The 21,444-nt window shown below is 43.0% G+C and overlaps 1 pseudogene; it reads right to left on the reverse strand.

The window, feature by feature from the left end:
• Positions 1 to 257: 257 nt before the first annotated feature.
• On the reverse strand, positions 258 to 20,021 carry LOC135569241 (uncharacterized protein KIAA0930 homolog; annotated as a pseudogene).
• Positions 20,022 to 21,444: the final 1,423 nt, after the last annotated feature.

A 21,444-nucleotide genomic window follows, 5' to 3' on the forward strand; every position in this document is an offset into this window, starting at 1 on the left:
GTGCCCGACCTCACTAATGCTCTTCTGGTCCCTGCAATGTTCCTACATCTAGTGGAAGCCTTCCCCCTGCAGCAATGTTCCTACATCTAGTGGAAAGCCTTCCCAGAAGAGTGGAGGCTGTTACAGCAGCAAAGGACCAACTCCATACTAATGCTCATGATTTTGAAATGAGATGTTTGACGACCAGGTGTCCACATACTTTTGTCCATGTAGTGTATGTATGTTCTGTCTAAATGGTTTTAGTTAGAAGCTTAAAATGTTGAGGCAGTGTCGACATTTAATTGTATTTTGGGTGGCAGGAATGGGCTTCCATAAACACAACTATCCCAGGCTCGCTCCCTCCCCCTTCTCCTCAGAGTCATGTGATTCGCTTAGCATATCACTCCGTAAAGCCACACCCCCTTAGTTCCAGACAGTCCCACAGTTACCAGGCTCTACGTAACAGCAACGGCAGCCTTGGGACGAGACCAGACAGAAACAGGATTTAGTATCTACGGCTACTAAAGCTGAGCATCAGCAGGCCTTGTGTTTCTATATTCAGCCATCTTGTTCCAGTGCTGAGGAAAATCCTCCTCTTTCTCACACGTGTGTGTGTGTGTGTGAATTTCCAAGTCATTGTTTTTTATATAGATGATAATTTCAGTTCCCTGTTGAAAGTTCGTCACGTTAAACTGAAGAGTTGAAGGATCTCCAGACTGTGAGCCTGATGGAAACCCCTGGTCAATATGGTGCCATTCTGGTCTCAGAGTAACGTCCTTTATGTGCCAGACTGAAGGCAGCACATCCACAAAGCCCTGGGACTTAAGACAACGTTGTAGACACACACACACAATCCTTTTAACCTTCCAGCATCGCAGATACACGCAACGACAAAAAACAGACAGAAGCTTTATGTTCCTGTCAGGAGAAGCGTAACCTTTCCTAAAGGCATATCAGTGAATAGTTAAGCAGCAGGATATTTACAAGAAAACAGGAGATGTTGTCCAAAATGACACCCTATTCCTTTTATAGAGCACTACTTTAGATCAGAGTCCACATTGGGCTAAGGCCAACGTTAGTGCACTAAACTGGGAATAGAGTTCCATTTTAGATTCATCCAGAGACATTCTAAATCATTTTAGTTCCAGGTCAGAGTTCAGCCAATGGCACTGCACTTCACGACCATTGTGATCCGGACAGGACAGGTGGGTTGCTATGCCCATTTCCCTGGCGACCGCCTCACACCCACCGGCGAATCCTCATCGAGCAGGAACATGATAGAGGGAAGAGGCACTTTTTTGATTGGCTGGTTTTCATTGTTCCAAAGTTGTCGTTTTTTAGTCACCTCTTGCCATTGACTCCAGGTTTGGTTGTAGTTCTCTGTCTCGCCACCAGATGGTGGTAGTGTTGCTGTAATTCCCCCATCTCACCACCAGATGGTGGTAGTGTTGTTGTAATTCCTCCATGTCACCACCAGATGGGTGTTGCTGTAATTCCCCCATCTCACCACCAGATGGTGGTAGTGTTGTAATTCCTCCATGTCGCCACCAGATGGGAGTGTTGCTGTAATTCCCCCATCTCGCCACCAGATGGTGGTAGCGTTGCTGTAATTCCATCATCACCACCAGATGGTGGTAGTGTTGTTGTAATTCCTCCATGTCACCACCAGATGGGTGTTGCTGTAATTCCCCCATCTCACCACCAGATGGTGGTAGTGTTGTAATTCCTCCATGTCGCCACCAGATGGGAGTGTTGCTGTAATTCCCCCATCTCGCCACCAGATGGTGGTAGCGTTGCTGTAATTCCATCATCTCACCACCAGATGGTGGTAGTGTTGTTGTAATTCCATCTCACCACCATGGTAGTGTTGCTGTAGTTTTCCATCTCACCACTGGGTTGTAGTGGTGTCAGTCAGGGCCTGATGCAGGAAGGCACTTCGTAGGGAGGCTCTGGGGCAGTTAGGAGGACTGGAGCTCTGATCTGCTATGTCATCAGGATGGGCTTCTGTCTCACCTCCAGGATATCTGATGACAGACAACAGAGTCAATGAGCAGTCAATACAGTAATTTACACGACAGGGAAAGTCCATAATGGCTCCCTGTCCTCTAGAAAGTGTAAAGAATCTAGATTAGAAGACCCTAGCCGCACCCTCAGAGCATGGCCAGACCAGCTGGCTGTTGTGTTATCAGAACATTTTCACTCTCAGGTTGTTATCCCCACCTGCCCAAGATGTCTCCCCCCCCCCCCCCAGTGGGGAATAACTCATTCTGCAGGGGTGCAGCAGGCCCAGCCAGTCATGTCAAATCCATAGATTAGGGCCTCATTCATTTCCTTCTATGAACTGTAACTCAGTAAAATCTTTGTTCAGTTTACATCTGACAGGGCCCCATTAGGGACTGATGGTGTGTGGGTCTGGGACTGAGGTGATAGGGACTGATGGTGTGGGTCTGGACCTGAGGTGATAGTGAATAGTGACCCATTTGGGACTGATGGTGTGTGGGTCTGGACCTGAGGTGATAGGGACTGATGGTGTGTGGGTCTGGACCTGAGGTGATAGGGACTGATAGTGTGGGGGTCTGGACCTGAGGTGATAGGGACTGATGGTGTGTGGGTCTGGACCTGAGGTGATAGGGACTGATGGTGTGGGTCTGGACCTGAGGTGATAGTGAATAGTGACCCATTTGGGACTGATGGTGTGTGGGTCTGATAGTGTGGGGGTCTGGACCTGAGGTGATAGGGACTGATGGTGTGTGGGTCTGGACCTGAGGTGATAGGGACTGATGGTGTGTGGGTCTGGACCTGAGGTGATAGGGACTGATAGTGTGGGGGTCTGGACCTGAGGTGATAGGGAACCATTAGGGACTGATAGTGTGGGGGTCTGGACCTGAGGTGATAGGGACTGATCTTGACCTGAGGTGATAGGGAATAGTGACCAATTAGGGACTGATGGTGTGTGGGTCTGGACCTGAGGTGATAGGGACTGATGGTGTGGGGGTCTGGACCTGAGGTGATAGGGACTGATAGTGTGGGGGTCTGGACCTGAGGTGATAGGGACTGATAGTGTGGGGGGGGTCTTGAACTGAGGTGATAGGGAATAGTGACCCATTAGGGACTGATAGTGTGGGGGTCTGGACCTGAGGTGATAGGGAATAGTGACCCATTAGGGACTGATGGTGGGGGGGGGTCTTGACCTGAGGGAATAGTGACCCATTAGGGACTGATAGTGTGTGGGTCTGGACCTGAGGTGATAGGGAATAGTGACCCATTTGGGACTGATAGTGTGTGGGTCTGGACCTGAGGTGATAGGGAATAGTGACCCATTAGGGACTGATGGTGTGGGGGTCTGGACCTGAGGTGATAGGGACTGATGGTGTGTGGGTCTGGACCTGAGGTGATAGGGACTGATAGTGTGGGGGTCTGGACCTGAGGTGATAGGGAACCATTAGGGACTGATAGTGTGTGGGTCTGGACCTGAGGTGATAGGGAACCATTAGGGACTGATAGTGTGTGGGTCTGGACCTGAGGTGATAGGGACTGATAGTGTGGGGGTCTGGACCTGAGGTGATAGGGAATCATGACCCATTAGGGACTGATGGTGTGTGGGTCTGGACCTGAGGTGATAGGGACTGATAGTGTGGGGGTCTGGACCTGAGGTGATAGGGACTGATGGTGTGTGGGTCTGGACCTGAGGTGATAGGGACTGATGGTGTGGGTCTGGACCTGAGGTGATAGTGAATAGTGACCCATTTGGGACTGATGGTGTGTGGGTCTGGACCGGAGGTGATAGGGACTGATGGTGTGTGGGGGGGTCTGGACCTGAGGTGATAGTGAATAGTGACCCATTTGGGACTGATGGTGTGTGGGTCTGATAGTGTGGGGGTCTGGACCTGAGGTGATAGGGACTGATGGTGTGTGGGTCTGGACCTGAGGTGATAGGGACTGATGGTGTGTGGGTCTGGACCTGAGGTGATAGGGACTGATAGTGTGGGGGTCTGGACCTGAGGTGATAGGGAACCATTAGGGACTGATAGTGTGGGGGTCTGGACCTGAGGTGATAGGGACTGATCTTGACCTGAGGTGATAGGGAATAGTGACCAATTTGGGACTGATGGTGTGTGGGTCTGATAGTGTGGGGGTCTGGACCTGAGGTGATAGGGACTGATGGTGTGTGGGGGGGTCTGGACCTGAGGTGATAGTGAATAGTGACCCATTTGGGACTGATGGTGTGTGGGTCTGATAGTGTGGGGGTCTGGACCTGAGGTGATAGGGACTGATAGTGTGGGGGTCTGGACCTGAGGTGATAGGGACTGATGGTGTGGGGGGTCTTGACCTGAGGTGATAGGGAATAGTGACCAATTAGGGACTGATGGTGTGTGGGTCTGGACCTGAGGTGATAGGGACTGATGGTGTGGGGGGGGTCTTGAACTGAGGTGATAGGGAATAGTGACCCATTAGGGACTGATAGTGTGGGGGTCTGGACCTGAGGTGATAGGGAATAGTGACCCATTAGGGACTGATGGTGGGGGGTCTTGACCTGAGGGAATAGTGACCCATTAGGGACTGATAGTGTGTGGGTCTGGACCTGAGGTGATAGGGAATAGTGACCCATTTGGGACTGATAGTGTGTGGGTCTGGACCTGAGGTGATAGGGAATAGTGACCCATTAGGGACTGATGGTGTGGGGTCTGGGACTGAGGTGATAGGGAATAGTGACCCATTAGGGACTGATGGTGGGGGGGGTCTTGACCTGAGGGAATAGTGACCCATTAGGGACTGATAGTGGGGGGTCTTGACCTGAGGGAATAGTGACCCATTAGGGACTGATAGTGTGTGGGTCTTGACCTGAGGGAATAGTGACCCATTAGGGACTGATGGTGGGGGGGGTCTTGACCTGAGGGAATAGTGACCCATTAGGGACTGATGGTGGGGGGTCTTGACCTGAGGTGATAGGGACTGATAGTGTGGGTCTGGACCTGAGGTGATAGGGAATAGTGACCCATTAGGGACTGATGGTGGGGGGGTCTTGACCTGAGGGAATAGTGACCCATTAGGGACTGATAGTGGGGGGGGTCTTGACCTGAGGGAATAGTGACCCATTAGGGACTGATAGTGTGTGGGTCTTGACCTGAGGGAATAGTGACCCATTAGGGACTGATGGTGGGGGGGTCTTGACCTGAGGGAATAGTGACCCATTAGGGACTGATGGTGGGGGGTCTTGACCTGAGGGAATAGTGACCCATTAGGGACTGATGGTGGGGGTGGGGGGGGTCTTGACCTGAGGGAATAGGGACTGATAGTGTGTGGGTCTGGACCTGAGGTGATAGTGACCCATTAGGGACTGATAGTGGGGGGGGTCTTGACCTGAGGGAATAGTGACCCATTAGGGACTGATAGTGGGGGGGTCTTGACCTGAGGGAATAGTGACCCATTAGGGACTGGTGGGGGGTCTTGACCTGAGGTGATGCGGTACAGCGGCAGGGTGACGTAGGTCAGGTGGGAGTAAAGCAGGAAGTACTCCTCCGTACGGTTCAGTTTGAGCCAAGATCCCACCAGGGACCGACCTGTACCCGACAGGGAGCGAGACCGCAGGTTGGACTGGTTACACAGGTCTGCATGGGGTCACATGATCCAGGTTATAGGTTAAACACTCTCTCTTCAACACATCCAGGTTCTACACTCTCCTGGTTCTACACACTCTATTCTACACTCTCCTGGTTCTACACTCTCTCTTCAACACATCCTGGTTCTACACTCTCTTCAACACATCCTGGTTCTACACTCTCTTCAACACATCCTGGTTCTACACTCTCCCTTCAACACATCCTGGTTCTACACTCTCCTGGTTCTACACTCTCTGCAACACATCCTGGTTCTACACTCTATTCAACACATCCAGGTTCTCCTGGTTCTACACTCTCCTGGTTCTACACTCTCTCTTCAACACATCCGGGTTCTACACTCTCTCTCCAACACATCCGGGTTCTACACTCTCTCTTCAACACATCCTGGTTCTACACACTCTCCAACACATCCGGGTTCTACACACTCTCCAACACATCCGGGTTCTACACACTCTCCAACACATCCGGGTTCTACACACTCTCCAACACATCCGGGTTCTACACACTCTCCAACAGATCCTACACAACACGTGGTGTTTAGGTATAAAATATCATTACCCTCGTCGTCCTCTTCCCTGAAGAACTCTTCACTATCGTTGGCTGAGTGACTCTTCTTCATCTCAGTGATACGGTTCCTGGGGACCTTCCGACGGAGAGAAGGGGAGAAGAACGAGGGGCGGTTCCTCTCTGGGGTGGGAGGGGTGCTGAACGACGTCACCTGACCAGACAGAACACAGACAGCCAATCAGAACCAACCTATTACAGAAAAAACACCCAGACAACCAATCAGAACATATCTAATACTACCATCAATTGCACTTATACCTGTAACTCAGTAGTAATATAATAGTGTATTAAACATGGCAGTAACTCAGTAGTAATATAATATACTACAGTGTATTAAAGATGGCAGTAACTCAGTAGTAATATAATATACTACAGTGTATTAAACACGGCAGTAACTCAGTAGTAATATAATAGTGTATTAAACACGGCAGTAACTCAGTAGTAATATAATATACTACAGTGTATTAAACACGGCAGTAACTCAGTAGTAATATAATAGTGTATTAAACATGGCAGTAACTCAGTAGTAATATAATATACTACAGTGTATTAAACACGGCAGTAACTCAGTAGTAATATAATAGTGTATTAAACATGGCAGTAACTCAGTAGTAATATAATATACTACAGTGTATTAAACACGGCAGTAACTCAGTAGTAATATAATAGTGTATTAAACATGGCAGTAACTCAGTAGTAATATAATAGTGTATTAAACATGGCAGTAACATAATATACTACAGTGTATTAAACACGGCAGTAACTCAGTAGTAATATAATAGTGTATTAAACACGGCAGTAACTCAGTAGTAATATAATATACTACAGTGTATTAAACACGGCAGTAACTCAGTAGTAATATAATATACTACAGTGTATTAAACACGGCAGTAACTCCATAGTAATATAATATACTAGTGTATTAAACACGGCAGTAACTCAGTAGTAATATAATATACTACAGTGTATTAAACACGGCAGTAACTCAGTAGTAATATAATATACTACAGTGTATTAAACACGGCAGTAACTCAGTAGTAATATAACAGTGTATTAAACATGGCAGTAACTCAGTAGTAATATAATATACTACAGTGTATTAAACATGGCAGTAACTCAGTAGTAATATAATATACTACAGTGTATTAAACATGGCAGTAACTCAGTAGTAATATAATAGTGTATTAAACACGGCAGTAACTCAGTAGTAATATAATATACTACAGTGTATTAAACACGGCAGTAACTCAGTAGTAATATAATAGTGTATTAAACACGGCAGTAACTCAGTAGTAATATAATATACTACAGTGTATTAAACATGGCAGTAACTCAGTAGTAATATAATATACTGCAGTGTATTAAACACGGCAGTAACTCAGTAGTAATATAATATACTACAGTGTATTAAACATGGCAGTAACTCAGTAGTAATATAATATACTACAGTGTATTAAACATGGCAGTAACTCAGTAGTAATATAATATACTGCAGTGTATTAAACATGGCAGTAACTCAGTAGTAATATAATATACTACAGTGTATTAAACACGGCAGTAACTCAGTAGTAATATAATAGTGTATTAAACATGGCAGTAACTCAGTAGTAATATAATATACTACAGTGTATTAAACATGGCAGTAACTCAGTAGTAATATAATATACTGCAGTGTATTAAACATGGCAGTAACTCAGTAGTAATATAATATACTACAGTGTATTAAACATGGCAGTAACTCAGTAGTAATATAATATACTACAGTGTATTAAACATGGCAGTAACTCAGTAGTAATATAATATACTACAGTGTATTAAACACGGCAGTAACTCAGTAGTAATATAATATACTGCAGTGTATTAAACATGGCAGTAACTCAGTAGTAATATAATATACTACAGTGTATTAAACACGGCAGTAACTCAGTAGTAATATAATAGTGTATTAAACACGGCAGTAACTCAGTAGTAATATAATAGTGTATTAAACATGGCAGTAACTCAGTAGTAATATAATATACTACAGTGTATTAAACACGGCAGTAACTCAGTAGTAATATAATAGTGTATTAAACACGGCAGTAACTCAGTAGTAATATAATATACTACAGTGTATTAAACACGGCAGTAACTCAGTAGTAATATAATATACTGCAGTGTATTAAACACGGCAGTAACTCAGTAGTAATATAATATACTGCAGTGTATTAAACATGGCAGTAACTCAGTAGTAATATAATATACTACAGTGTATTAAACACGGCAGTAACTCAGTAGTAATATAATAGTGTATTAAACATGGCAGTAACTCAGTAGTAATATAATATACTACAGTGTATTAAACATGGCAGTAACTCAGTAGTAATATAATATACTACAGTGTATTAAACACGGCAGTAACTCAGTAGTAATATAATATACTACAGTGTATTAAACACGGCAGTAACTCAGTAGTAATATAATAGTGTATTAAACATGGCAGTAACTCAGTAGTAATATAATATACTACAGTGTATTAAACATGGCAGTAACTCAGTAGTAATATAATAGTGTATTAAACATGGCAGTAACTCAGTAGTAATATAATAGTGTATTAAACACGGCAGTAACTCAGTAGTAATATAATATACTACAGTGTATTAAACATGGCAGTAACTCAGTAGTAATATAATATACTACAGTGTATTAAACACGGCAGTAACTCAGTAGTAATATAATAGTGTATTAAACACGGCAGTAACTCAGTAGTAATATAATATACTACAGTGTATTAAACATGGCAGTAACTCAGTAGTAATATAATATACTACAGTGTATTAAACACGGCAGTAACTCAGTAGTAATATAATAGTGTATTAAACACGGCAGTAACTCAGTAGTAATATAATATACTACAGTGTATTAAACACGGCAGTAACTCAGTAGTAATATACTGCAGTGTATTAAACACGGCAGTAACTCAGTAGTAATATAATAGTGTATTAAACATGGCAGTAACTCAGTAGTAATATAATATACTACAGTGTATTAAACACGGCAGTAACTCAGTAGTAATATACTACAGTGTATTAAACACGGCAGTAACTCAGTAGTAATATAATATACTGCAGTGTATTAAACACGGCAGTAACTCAGTAGTAATATAATATACTACAGTGTATTAAACATGGCAGTAACTCAGTAGTAATATAATATACTACAGTGTATTAAACGGCAGTAACTCAGTAGTAATATAATATACTACAGTGTATTAAACATGGCAGTAACTCAGTAGTAATATAATATACTACAGTGTATTAAACACGGCAGTAACTCAGTAGTAATATAATATACTGCAGTGTATTAAACATGGCAGTAACTCAGTAGTAATATAATAGTGTATTAAACATGGCAGTAACTCAGTAGTAATATAATAGTGTATTAAACATGGCAGTAACTCAGTAGTAATATAATATACTACAGTGTATTAAACACGGCAGTAACTCAGTAGTAATATAATATACTACAGTGTATTAAACATGGCAGTAACTCAGTAGTAATATAATAGTGTATTAAACATGGCAGTAACTCAGTAGTAATATAATATACTACAGTGTATTAAACACGGCAGTAACTCAGTAGTAATATAATAGTGTATTAAACACGGCAGTAACTCAGTAGTAATATAATATACTACAGTGTATTAAACACGGCAGTAACTCAGTAGTAATATAATAGTGTATTAAACATGGCAGTAACTCAGTAGTAATATAATATACTACAGTGTATTAAACACGGCAGTAACTCAGTAGTAATATAATAGTGTATTAAACATGGCAGTAACTCAGTAGTAATATAATATACTACAGTGTATTAAACATGGCAGTAACTCAGTAGTAATATAATAGTGTATTAAACACGGCAGTAACTCAGTAGTAATATAATATACTACAGTGTATTAAACATGGCAGTAACTCAGTAGTAATATAATAGTGTATTAAACACGGCAGTAACTCAGTAGTAATATAATATACTGCAGTGTATTAAACACGGCAGTAACTCAGTAGTAATATAATATACTACAGTGTATTAAACACGGCAGTAACTCAGTAGTAATATAATAGTGTATTAAACATGGCAGTAACTCAGTAGTAATATACTAGTGTATTAAACATGGCAGTAACTCAGTAGTAATATAATATACTACAGTGTATTAAACACGGCAGTAACTCAGTAGTAATATAATATACTACAGTGTATTAAACACGGCAGTAACTCAGTAGTAATATAATATACTACAGTGTATTAAACATGGCAGTAACTCAGTAGTAATATAATAGTGTATTAAACATGGCAGTAACTCAGTAGTAATATAATATACTACAGTGTATTAAACACGGCAGTAACTCAGTAGTAATATAATATACTACAGTGTATTAAACACGGCAGTAACTCAGTAGTAATATAATAGTGTATTAAACACGGCAGTAACTCAGTAGTAATATAGTGTATTAAACATGGCAGTAACTCAGTAGTAATATAATAGTGTATTAAACATGGCAGTAACTCAGTAGTAATATAATAGTGTATTAAACATGGCAGTAACTCAGTAGTAATATAATAGTGTATTAAACATGGCAGTAACTCAGTAGTAATATAATAGTGTATTAAACATGGCAGTAACTCAGTAGTAATATAATAGTGTATTAAACATGGCAGTAACTCAGTAGTAATATAATATACTACAGTGTATTAAACACGGCAGTAACTCAGTAGTAATATAATAGTGTATTAAACATGGCAGTAACTCAGTAGTAATATAATAGTGTATTAAACATGGCAGTAACTCAGTAGTAATATAATAGTGTATTAAACACGGCAGTAACTCAGTAGTAATATAATAGTGTATTAAACATGGCAGTAACTCAGTAGTAATATAATAGTGTATTAAACATGGCAGTAACTCAGTAGTAATATAATATACTAGTGTATTAAACACGGCAGTAACTCAGTAGTAATATAATATACTACAGTGTATTAAACACGGCAGTAACTCAGTAGTAATATAATAGTGTATTAAACATGGCAGTAACTCAGTAGTAATATAATAGTGTATTAAACACGGCAGTAACTCAGTAGTAATATAATATACTACAGTGTATTAAACATGGCAGTAACTCAGTAGTAATATAATATACTACAGTGTATTAAACACGGCAGTAACTCAGTAGTAATATAATATACTACAGTGTATTAAACATGGCAGTAACTCAGTAGTAATATAATATACTACAGTGTATTAAACACGGCAGTAACTCAGTAGTAATATAATAGTGTATTAAACACGGCAGTAACTCAGTAGTAATATAATATACTACAGTGTATTAAACATGGCAGTAACTCAGTAGTAATATAATAGTGTATTAAACACGGCAGTAACTCAGTAGTAATATAATATACTACAGTGTATTAAACACGGCAGTAACTCAGTAGTAATATAATAGTGTATTAAACACGGCAGTAACTCAGTAGTAATATAATAGTGTATTAAACACGGCAGTAACTCAGTAGTAATATAATATACTACAGTGTATTAAACACGGCAGTAACTCAGTAGTAATATAATATACTACAGTGTATTAAACACGGCAGTAACTCAGTAGTAATATAATAGTGTATTAAACACGGCAGTAACTCAGTAGTAATATAATATACTACAGTGTATTAAACATGGCAGTAACTCAGTAGTAATATAATAGTGTATTAAACATGGCAGTAACTCAGTAGTAATATAATATACTACAGTGTATTAAACACGGCAGTAACTCAGTAGTAATATAATATACTACAGTGTATTAAACATGGCAGTAACTCAGTAGTAATATAATAGTGTATTAAACATGGCAGTAACTCAGTAGTAATATAATAGTGGGTAATAATAGACTGGGTTTTGTGTATCAAAGACTATGCCAGAATGCTGTGATCCCTGATTGATGTCACCTGTTAAATCCACTTCAATCAGCGTAGATGAAGGGGAGGAGACTGGTTGGAGAAGGATGTTTAAACCTTGAGACATGGATTGTGTCTGTGTGCCATTCAGAGGGTGAATGGGCAAGACAAAATATTTAGGTTCCTTTGAACGGGGTGTGGTAGTAGGTGCCAGGCGCACCGGTTTGAGTCAAGAACTTCAACGCTGCTGGGTTTTACACACTCAACAGTTTCCTGTGTGTTTCCAGAATGGTCCACCACTCAAAGGACATCCAGCCAACTTGATACAGCTGTGGGAAGCGTTGGTGTCAACATGGGCCAGCTTCCCTGTGGAAGGCTTTGGACACCTTGTAGAGTACATGGACCAGTGTGGACATTCAAATGGACCAACTTCCCTTGGAACGCTTTGGACACCTTGTAGAGTCAACATGGGCCAGTGGAAGCTTTGGACATAGTCAACATGGACCAGCTTCCCTGTGCTTTGGACATTAGAGTCAACATGGACCAGTGGAACTGGACACCTTGTAGAGTACCATACGCTTTACACCTTGTAGATACATGGACCAGCTTCCCTGTATTGGACAAAGTCAACATGGGCCAGCTTCCCTGTGGAAGGCTTTGGACACCTTGTAGAGTCCCATGCCCTGACGAATTGAGGCTGTTCTGAGGGCAAAAGGGGGTGTAACTCAATATTAGGAACTTGTTCTTAATGTTTTGTACACTCAGTGTACACACTCAAACACAGGACGCTAACCGTCCGCTAGACTAGAGGGTCAGGGCGCTAACCGTCCGCTAGACTAGAGGGTCAGGGCGCTAACCGTCCGCTAGACTAGAGGGTCAGGGCGCTAACCGTCCGCTAGACTAGAGGGTCAGGGCGCTAACCGTCCCCTAGACTAGAGGGTCAGGGCGCTAACCGTCCCCTAGACTAGAGGGTCAGGGCGCTAACCGTCCGCTAGACTAGAGGGTCAGGGCGCTAACCGTCCGCTAGACTAGAGGGTCAGGCGGTCCCTAGACTAGAGGGTCAGGGCGCTAACCGTCCCCTAGACTAGAGGGTCAGGCGCTAACCGTCCGCTAGACTAGAGGGTCAGGGCGCTAACCGTCCCCTAGACTAGAGGGTCAGGGCGCTAACCGTCCCCTAGACTAGAGGGTCAGGGGCGCTAACCGTCCGCTAGACTAGAGGGTCAGGGCGCTAACCGTCCCTAGACTAGAGGGTCAGGGCGCTAACCGTCCCCTAGACTCGAGGGTCAGGGCGCTAACCGTCCCCTAGACTCGAGGGTCAGGGCGCTAACCGTCCGCTAGACTAGAGGGTCAGGGCGCTAACCGTCCGCTAGACTAGAGGGTCAGGGCGCTAACCGTCCCCTAGACTAGAGGGTCAGGGCGCTAACCGTCCCCTAGACTAGAGGGTCAGGGCGCTAACCGTCCGCTAGACTAGAGGGTCAGGGCGCTAACCGTCCGCTAGACTAGAGGGTCAGGGCGCTAACTAGACTAGAGGGTCAGGGCGCTAACCGTCCGCTAGACTAGAGGGTCAGGGCGCTAACCGTCCGCTAGACTATGTTAGGAACTTGTTCTTAATGTTTTGTACACTTAGTGTACACACTCAAACACAGCCTGGCACCTACTACCGTACCCCGTTCAAAGGAACTTAAATATTTTTTCTTGTCCATTCACCCTCTGAATGGCAAAACATACACAATCCATGTCTCAATTGTCTCAAGGTTTAAACATCCTTCTTTAACCAGTCTCCTCCCCTTCATCTACCCGTCTCCTCCCCTTCATCTACCCGTCTCCTCCCCTTCATCTACCCGTCTCCTCCCCTTCATCTACCCGTCTCCTCCCCTTCATCTACCCGTCTCCTCCCCTTCATCTACCCGTCTCCTCCCCTTCATCTACCCGTCTCCTCCCCTTCATCTACCCGTCTCTCCTCCCCTTCATCTACCCGTCTCCTCCCCTTCATCTACCCGTCTCCTCCCCTTCATCTACCCTGATTGAAGTGGATTTAACAGGTGACATCAATCAGGGATCACAGCATTCACCTGGTCAGTCTGTCATGGAAAGAGAAGGTGTTCCTAATGTGTCCATGCACGTGTTTTGTGTGTGTGTGTGTATTACACTAACCCTCTCGTCTATGTATGTGTGCGTGCGTGCCTATTTGTCTACTCTACCTACCCTCTCGTGTAGGGGTGAGTCCAGGTCCTCCTCTGTGCCGCAGGGGGACGTGTCTCCGGTCGGGACCCGGCTGACCGCCATCTCAGCGTGACCTTTGCCCTGCGGCCCCTTCATCCTGACAAACTCCATGTTGTTGTACTTGTAGAAGCCGAACGACATGCGCTGGGCCATCTTCGCTGCCACACTCACCTACAAGACAAACACACAACAGGGAGACTTGATATGGATCGTTTTGAATCTTGTCTTGTATTTCACCACAAACTATAAAGTCCTGTGTTTTTCTCTGTTAGTAATGTCTTGTCCACAAACTACAAAGTCCTGTGTTTTTCTCTGTTAGTAATGTCTTGTCCACAAACTACAAAGTCCTGTGTTTCTCTGTTAGTAATGTCTTGTCCAAACTACAAAGTCCTGTGTTTCTCTCTGTTAGTAATGTCTTGTCCAAACTACAAAGTCCTGTGTTTCTCTTAGTAATGTCTTGTCCACAAACTACAAAGTCCTGTGTTTCTCTCTGTTAGTAATGTCTTGTCCACAAACTACAAAGTCCTGTGTTTCTCTCTGTAAGTAATGTCTTGTCCACAAACTACAAAGTCCTGTGTTTCTCTGTTAGTAATGTCTTGTCCACAAACTACAAAGTCCTGTGTTTTACTCTGTTAGTAATGTCTTGTCCAAACTACAAAGTCCGGTGTTTCTCTTAGTAATGTCTTGTCCACAAACTACAAAGTCCTGTGTTTCTCTCTGTTAGTAATGTCTTGTCCAAACTACAAAGTCCTGTGTTTCTCTTAGTAATGTCTTGTCCACAAACTACAAAGTCCTGTGTTTTACTCTGTTAGTAATGTCTTGTCCAAACTACAAAGTCCTGTGTTTCTCTTAGTAATGTCTTGTCCACAAACTACAAAGTCCGGTGTTTCTCTTAGTAATGTCTTGTCCACAAACTACAAAGTCCTGTGTTTCTCTCTGTTAGTAATGTCTTGTCCAAACTACAAAGTCCTGTGTTTCTCTCTGTTAGTAATGTCTTGTCCACAAACTACAAAGTCCTGTGTTTCTCTCTGTTAGTAATGTCTTGTCCAAACTACAAAGTCCTGTGTTTCTCTCTGTTAGTAATGTCTTGTCCACAAACTACAAAGTCCGGTGTTTCTCTCTGTTAGTAATGTCTTGTCCAAACTACAAAGTCCGGTGTTTCTCTCTGTTAGTAATGTCTTGTCCAAACTACAAAGTCCTGTGTTTCTCTTAGTAATGTCTTGTCCACAAACTACAAAGTCCTGTGTTTCTCTTAGTAATGTCTTGTCCACAAACTACAAAGTCCAGTGTTTCTCTGTTAGTAATGTCTTGTCCAAACTACAAAGTCCTGTGTTTCTCTTAGTAATGTCTTGTCCACAAACTACAAAGTCCTGTGTTTCTCTCTGTTAGTAATGTCTTGTCCAAACTACAAATTCCTGTGTTTCTCTCTGTTAGTAATGTCTTGTCCACAAACTACAAAGTCCGGTGTTTCTCTATGTTAGTAATGTCTTGTCCACAAACTACAAAGTCCAGTGTTTCTCTCTGTTAGTAATGTCTTGTCCAAACTACAAAGTCCTGTGTTTCTCTCTGTTAGTAATGTCTTGTCTACAAAGTCCGGTGTTTCTCTCTGTTAGTAATGTCTTGTCCAAACTACAAATTCCTGTGTTTCTCTCTGTTAGTAATGTCTTGTCCACAAACTATAAAGTCCGGTGTTTTTCTCTGTTAGTAATGTCTTGTCCACAAACTACAAAGTCCTGTGTTTTTCTCTGTTAGTAATGTCTTGTCCACAAACTATAAAGTCCGGTGTTTTTCTCTGTTAGTAATGTCTTGTCCACAAACTACAAAGTCCGGTGTTTCTCTGTTAGTAATGTCTTGTCCACAAACTACAAAGTCCGGTGTTTTTCTCTGTTAGTAATGTCTTGTCCAAACTACAAAGTCCTGTGTTTTTCTCTGTTAGTAATGTCTTGTCCACAAACTACAAAGTCCTGTGTTTCTCTCTGTTAGTAATGTCTTGTCCACAAACTACAAAGTCCTGTGTTTTACTCTCTTAGTAATGTCTGTAAACTCCATTTCATCAAGACAAACATATCCAGTCTCCTTCTTTCCAAGGTCTTTATGTAATTCAAGCAGGTTAAGTTTCTCACAGCTTGAGGCTGATTTCACATTTTCACAGAATATTCAGAAAGACGTTTCTACAACTTGATTGGAGTCCACCTGTCATAAATTAAATTGATTGGAGTCCACCTGTCATAAATTAAATTGATTGGAGTCCACCTGTCATAAATTAAATTGATTGGAGTCCACCTGTCATAAATTAAATTGATTGGAGTCCACCTGTCATAAATTAAATTGATTGGAGTCCACCTGTCATAAATTAAATTGATTGGAGTCCACCTGTCATAAATTAAATTGATTGGAGTCCACCTGTCATAAATTAAATTGATTGGACATGATCTGGAAAGGTACACACCTGTCTATACAGTGGGGCAAAAAGTATTTAGTCAGCCACCGATTGTGGAAGTTCTTCCACTTAAAAAGATGAGAGAGGCCTGTAATTTTCATCATAGGTACACTTCAACTATGACCGACAAAATGAGAGAAAAAAAATCCAGAAAATCACATTGTAGGGATTTTAATTAATTTGCAAATTATGGTGGAAAATAAGTATTTGGTCAATAACAAAAGTTATTGGAAAGGTTGAGACTTACTCTGTTGTCGTAAACCTTCTTCAGAGGAATCCCAGATAGATATCTGTAGAGGAATCCCAGATAGATATCTATAGAGTAGAGGAATCCCAGATAGATATCTATAGAGTAGAGAGACTTACTCTGTTGTCGTAAACCTTCTTCAGAGGAATCCCAGATGGATTCTATACTCTATAGATATCTCAGATAGATATCTATAGAGTAGAGAGACTTACTCTGTTGTCGTAAACCTTCTTCAGAGCTTCGTAGCGGATGGAACCTTGGAAGACGACTCCTTGGAACGTGTTGCTCTTATCACTGGCTACCAACTCCACACACACCATCTCCCCCTCGCCTACCGTCATGTCACAGAACACCTACACACACAGAGAGACAGAGAGAGACACACAGAGAGCGAGAGACAGAGCGAGAGACAGAGCGAGAGGACGCACACGTTAGAACAGTGATTCTCAACTGGTGGGTTGCGACCCAAATTGGGTCTCGGGAGGATCTGAATGGGTCACGGGTATCTCTAATGAACTTATCCTCTGCAGCAGAGGTAACTCTGGGTCTTCCTTTCCTGTGGCGGTCCTCATGAGAGCCAGTTAACTCTAATGAACTTATCCTCTGCAGCAGAGGTAACTCTGGGTCTTCCTTTCCTGTGGCGGTCCTCATGAGAGCCAGTTAACTCTAATGAACTTATCCTCTGCAGCAGAGGTAACTCTGGGTGTGGCGGTCCTCATGAGAGCCAGTTTCATCTTAGCGTTTGATGGTTTTTGCGACTGCACTTGAACATAAATACAATTTGTTTTGATTTTGGAGAAACTTTCCAAGTTATTGAAATTTCCTGGATTGACTGACCTTCATGTCTTAAAGTAACGATGGACTGTCATTTCTCTTTGCTTATTTGAGCTGTTCTTGGCATAATGTGGACTTGGTCTTTTACCAAATAGGGCCAGCTTCTGTATACCACCCTACCTTGTCACAACACAACTGATAGGCTCAAACCCATTAAGTAAAGAAATTCCACAAATTCACTTTTAACAAAACACACCTGTTAATTGAAAAGCCTTCCAGGTGACTACCTCATGAAACTTAGGGCTCCCGAGTGGCGCAGGGGTCTAAGAGGCGTCACTACAGTCCCTGGTTCGAATCCAGGCTGTATCACATCCGGCTGTGATTGGGAGGGCAGCGCACAATTGGCCCAGCGTCGTCCCGGGTTTAGCCGGGGTAGGCTGTCATTGTAAATAAGAATTGATTCTTGACTGACTTGCCTAGTTAAAGAAAGGTTAAATAAAAATAACATTTTAAAAGCTGGTAGAGAAAATGCTAAGAGCAAAGCGGTTATCAAGGCAAAGGGCGGCTACTTTGAAGAATCTCAAATATATTTTGATTTGTTTAACACTTTTTTGGTTACTACATGACTCCATAATGTGTTATTTCATAGTTTTGATGTCTTCACTATTATTCTACAATGTAGAAAATAGTAAAAAATAAAGAAAAACCTTTGAATGAGAAAGGTGTGTCCAAACAAACTGTTGACTGGAACTGAATATATATTTTTAAATAATTTAAATAACAGTATTTTTAGAGTTATCAGCAGCCCTATTTAGTGGATTTGGCCGCTGTCGTCTGAAACCAACTTAACATTCTTCAAGAATCTGGGCAACATTTTATCGTCATACAATTAATGGTTAATTAAATTAAATTAAATTAAATATCAATATAGCATAAAAAAATTAAAAAATATTTTTCTATATTATTTTCCGCGATGTGAATATTAGGTCAGACAAAGTTCATGTTTATGTTTCCCGAAGCAGCGTTACGGAGTGTCTGTTTACAAGTATGTTTGCAGAGTCAAGTCGTTTAGCTGAGAAAGCTGATACCAGGAACTGAAAAAGACCGGTTCAAATCACTGCTGTTTTATATTTCACTGTAAACGTAGAGAAAGTCATCGATTTCCTTCCCGGGTAAAAAAAATCCATTTGTAACTGACCTCGTCTGCCATGAGGTTAATGCACTAGAATCAGGGGACTGCAGTAGTGGCTTTTTAAATTGACCGACAGCATCAGGGGGTGTATTCATTAGTTAGATTCCGTTGTGAAAAAATGTCTGGTCTGTTGCTAAAACGTTTTGCAACGGAAACCGTTTACTCTAACGAACCAACGGAAGCAAACAGAGGAAATTGAAATGAAACAGGGGAGGTTCCTATCTGAATTTGTCCAATAGAAACTCTTTTTTCATTGTAAAACGTTTACCATTTGGAGTAAATGTTTTCCGGGTTGCAACGGAGACCGAATAATGAATACACCCGGGTCACACTTCAATACACAGCCCATCTCCCAGGGGGCCTTCTAGACGCCCCGGCAGTCAATCACAACCTGTCAGGTGCCTGATTGGGGAGGAGGGGATTGTGGGGGCGGTTGTCACGGTTACCTCCTCAAAGTTGTCAATCATGAAAAGATGTTGGGGTAGCTCATCTTAGACTCCTCCCCTTTACTGTCCATGGCGTGTTTCTCGGCGACGCATACACTTGCTGTGATGAGGGAGAGAGAGAAAGAGAGAAAGTAAGGGGAAAGAGAGGGACCAGGAGAGAAAGGAGAGGAAGGGGGAGAGAGAGAGAGAGGAAGGGGGGAGAGAGAGGAAGGGGGGAGAGAGAGGAAGGGAGAGAGAGAGAAGAAGGGGAAAGAGGGACGAGGAGAGAGAGCGAGAAAGGGTGAGAGAACGAGAGAGAGCAGTGAAAGAGAAACCAAGAGAGCGAGAGTTATTGGGTCAGGTTCTGTAGAGGCCCATCTATCCATAGCTACATCCCAGTAAATACAATGGGATGTAGTCTGAAGAGTCCTGTCTCTTACCTGAGACTTCTTCCTGTGAATGTGGATGTCTCCTGCATCTGGCCGTGCAGACGGCACGTCACCACATAGTCCAGCTGATAGGAAAAAAAAGAAAGAGGTTATGAACTTGGTTTTATTCAACCATATTCTGAACTAGAGTTTCCTGGAAGAGTACAAGTGACCCAGCGGTCCCTAAGGTACTGCATCGCAGTGCTACAGCGTCCCCTAGGAGCCTGGATTCATTTAACTGACAACTGAAGTCAGCCTGCCAGACACCCGACCTGCCACAAGGAGTCGCTAGAGAAAGCGATCCAAGTAAAGCTCATCGCTCTCTAGCGACTCCTTGTGTGGGCAGGTGTCTGCAGGCTTATTCAGTCGCCAGTTGAACAGTGTTTCCTGTTCAGCATTGGTGCGGCTGACGGCGTCAGGCTGGCGGGTGTTAGGAGCGCGGTTTGGCGGGTCCATGTTTCAGAGACGCACGACTCCACCTTCGCCTCCCGAGCCCGTTGGGGAGTTGCAACGATGAGACAAGATCGAAATTGGGGAGAAAAAGGGGAAAAGATTTAATAAATAACATTTTACACCCAAAGTGTGATGGGTGACAATATTAGCTATCTCACTATCAAGGACGTGTTATCCCGTGTGAATGGCGTGTTTATCCCGTGTGAATGGCGTGTTTATCCTGGCGGAATGGCGTGTTTATCCCGTCTGAAGGACTGGTTTATCCTGTAGAAGGACGTGTTACCCCGTGTGAATGGCGTGTTTATCCCGTGGTGAATGGCGTGTTTATCCGTGTGAAGGACGTGTTTATCCCGCGTGAAGGACGTGTTACCCGTGTGAATGGCGTGTTTACCCCGTGAATGCGTGTTTACCCCGTGTGAATGGCGTGTTTATCCCGCGTGAATGGCGTGTTTACCCGTGTGAATGCGTGTGTTTACCCGTGTGAATGGCGTGTTTATCCCGTGTATGAATGGCGTGTTTACCCGATGTGAAGGACGTGTTTACCCCGTGTGAATGGCGTGTTTATAACCGGGGCTGAATGGCGTGTTTATCCCGTGTGAATGGCGTGTTTATCCCGTGTGAATGGCGTGTTTACCCCGTGTGAATGGCGTGTTTACCCCGTGTGAATGGCGTGTTACCCCGTGTGAATGGCGTGTTACCCCGTGTGAATGGCGTGTTATCCCATAGGCCTATATGTTTTGGTTTGAATCACAGCTAAAGATGCCCAATAAAAATTAAGCACATTAATCCCCTTTAGAACCAGTGTAAAGCCAAACTGGAATACACAGACAGCCAAACTGGAATACACAGACAGCCAAACTGACACACACAGACAGCCAAACTGACACACACAGACAGCCAAACTGGCACACACAACACCAAACTGCACAAACTGGCACACACAGCGCAAACTGACCCACACAGACAGCCAAACTGGCCCACACAGACAGCCAAACTGGCCCACACAGACAGCCAAACTGGCCCACACAGACAGCCAAACTGGCCCACACAGACAGCCAAACTGACACACACAGACAGCCAAACTGACACACACAGACAGCCAAACTGACACACACAGACAGCCAAACTGGCCCACACAGACAGCCAAACACAGACAGCCAAACTGAC

Source organism: Oncorhynchus nerka, unplaced genomic scaffold (assembly GCF_034236695.1).
Source record: "Oncorhynchus nerka isolate Pitt River unplaced genomic scaffold, Oner_Uvic_2.0 unplaced_scaffold_1181, whole genome shotgun sequence".
NCBI lineage: Eukaryota > Metazoa > Chordata > Actinopteri > Salmoniformes > Salmonidae > Oncorhynchus > Oncorhynchus nerka.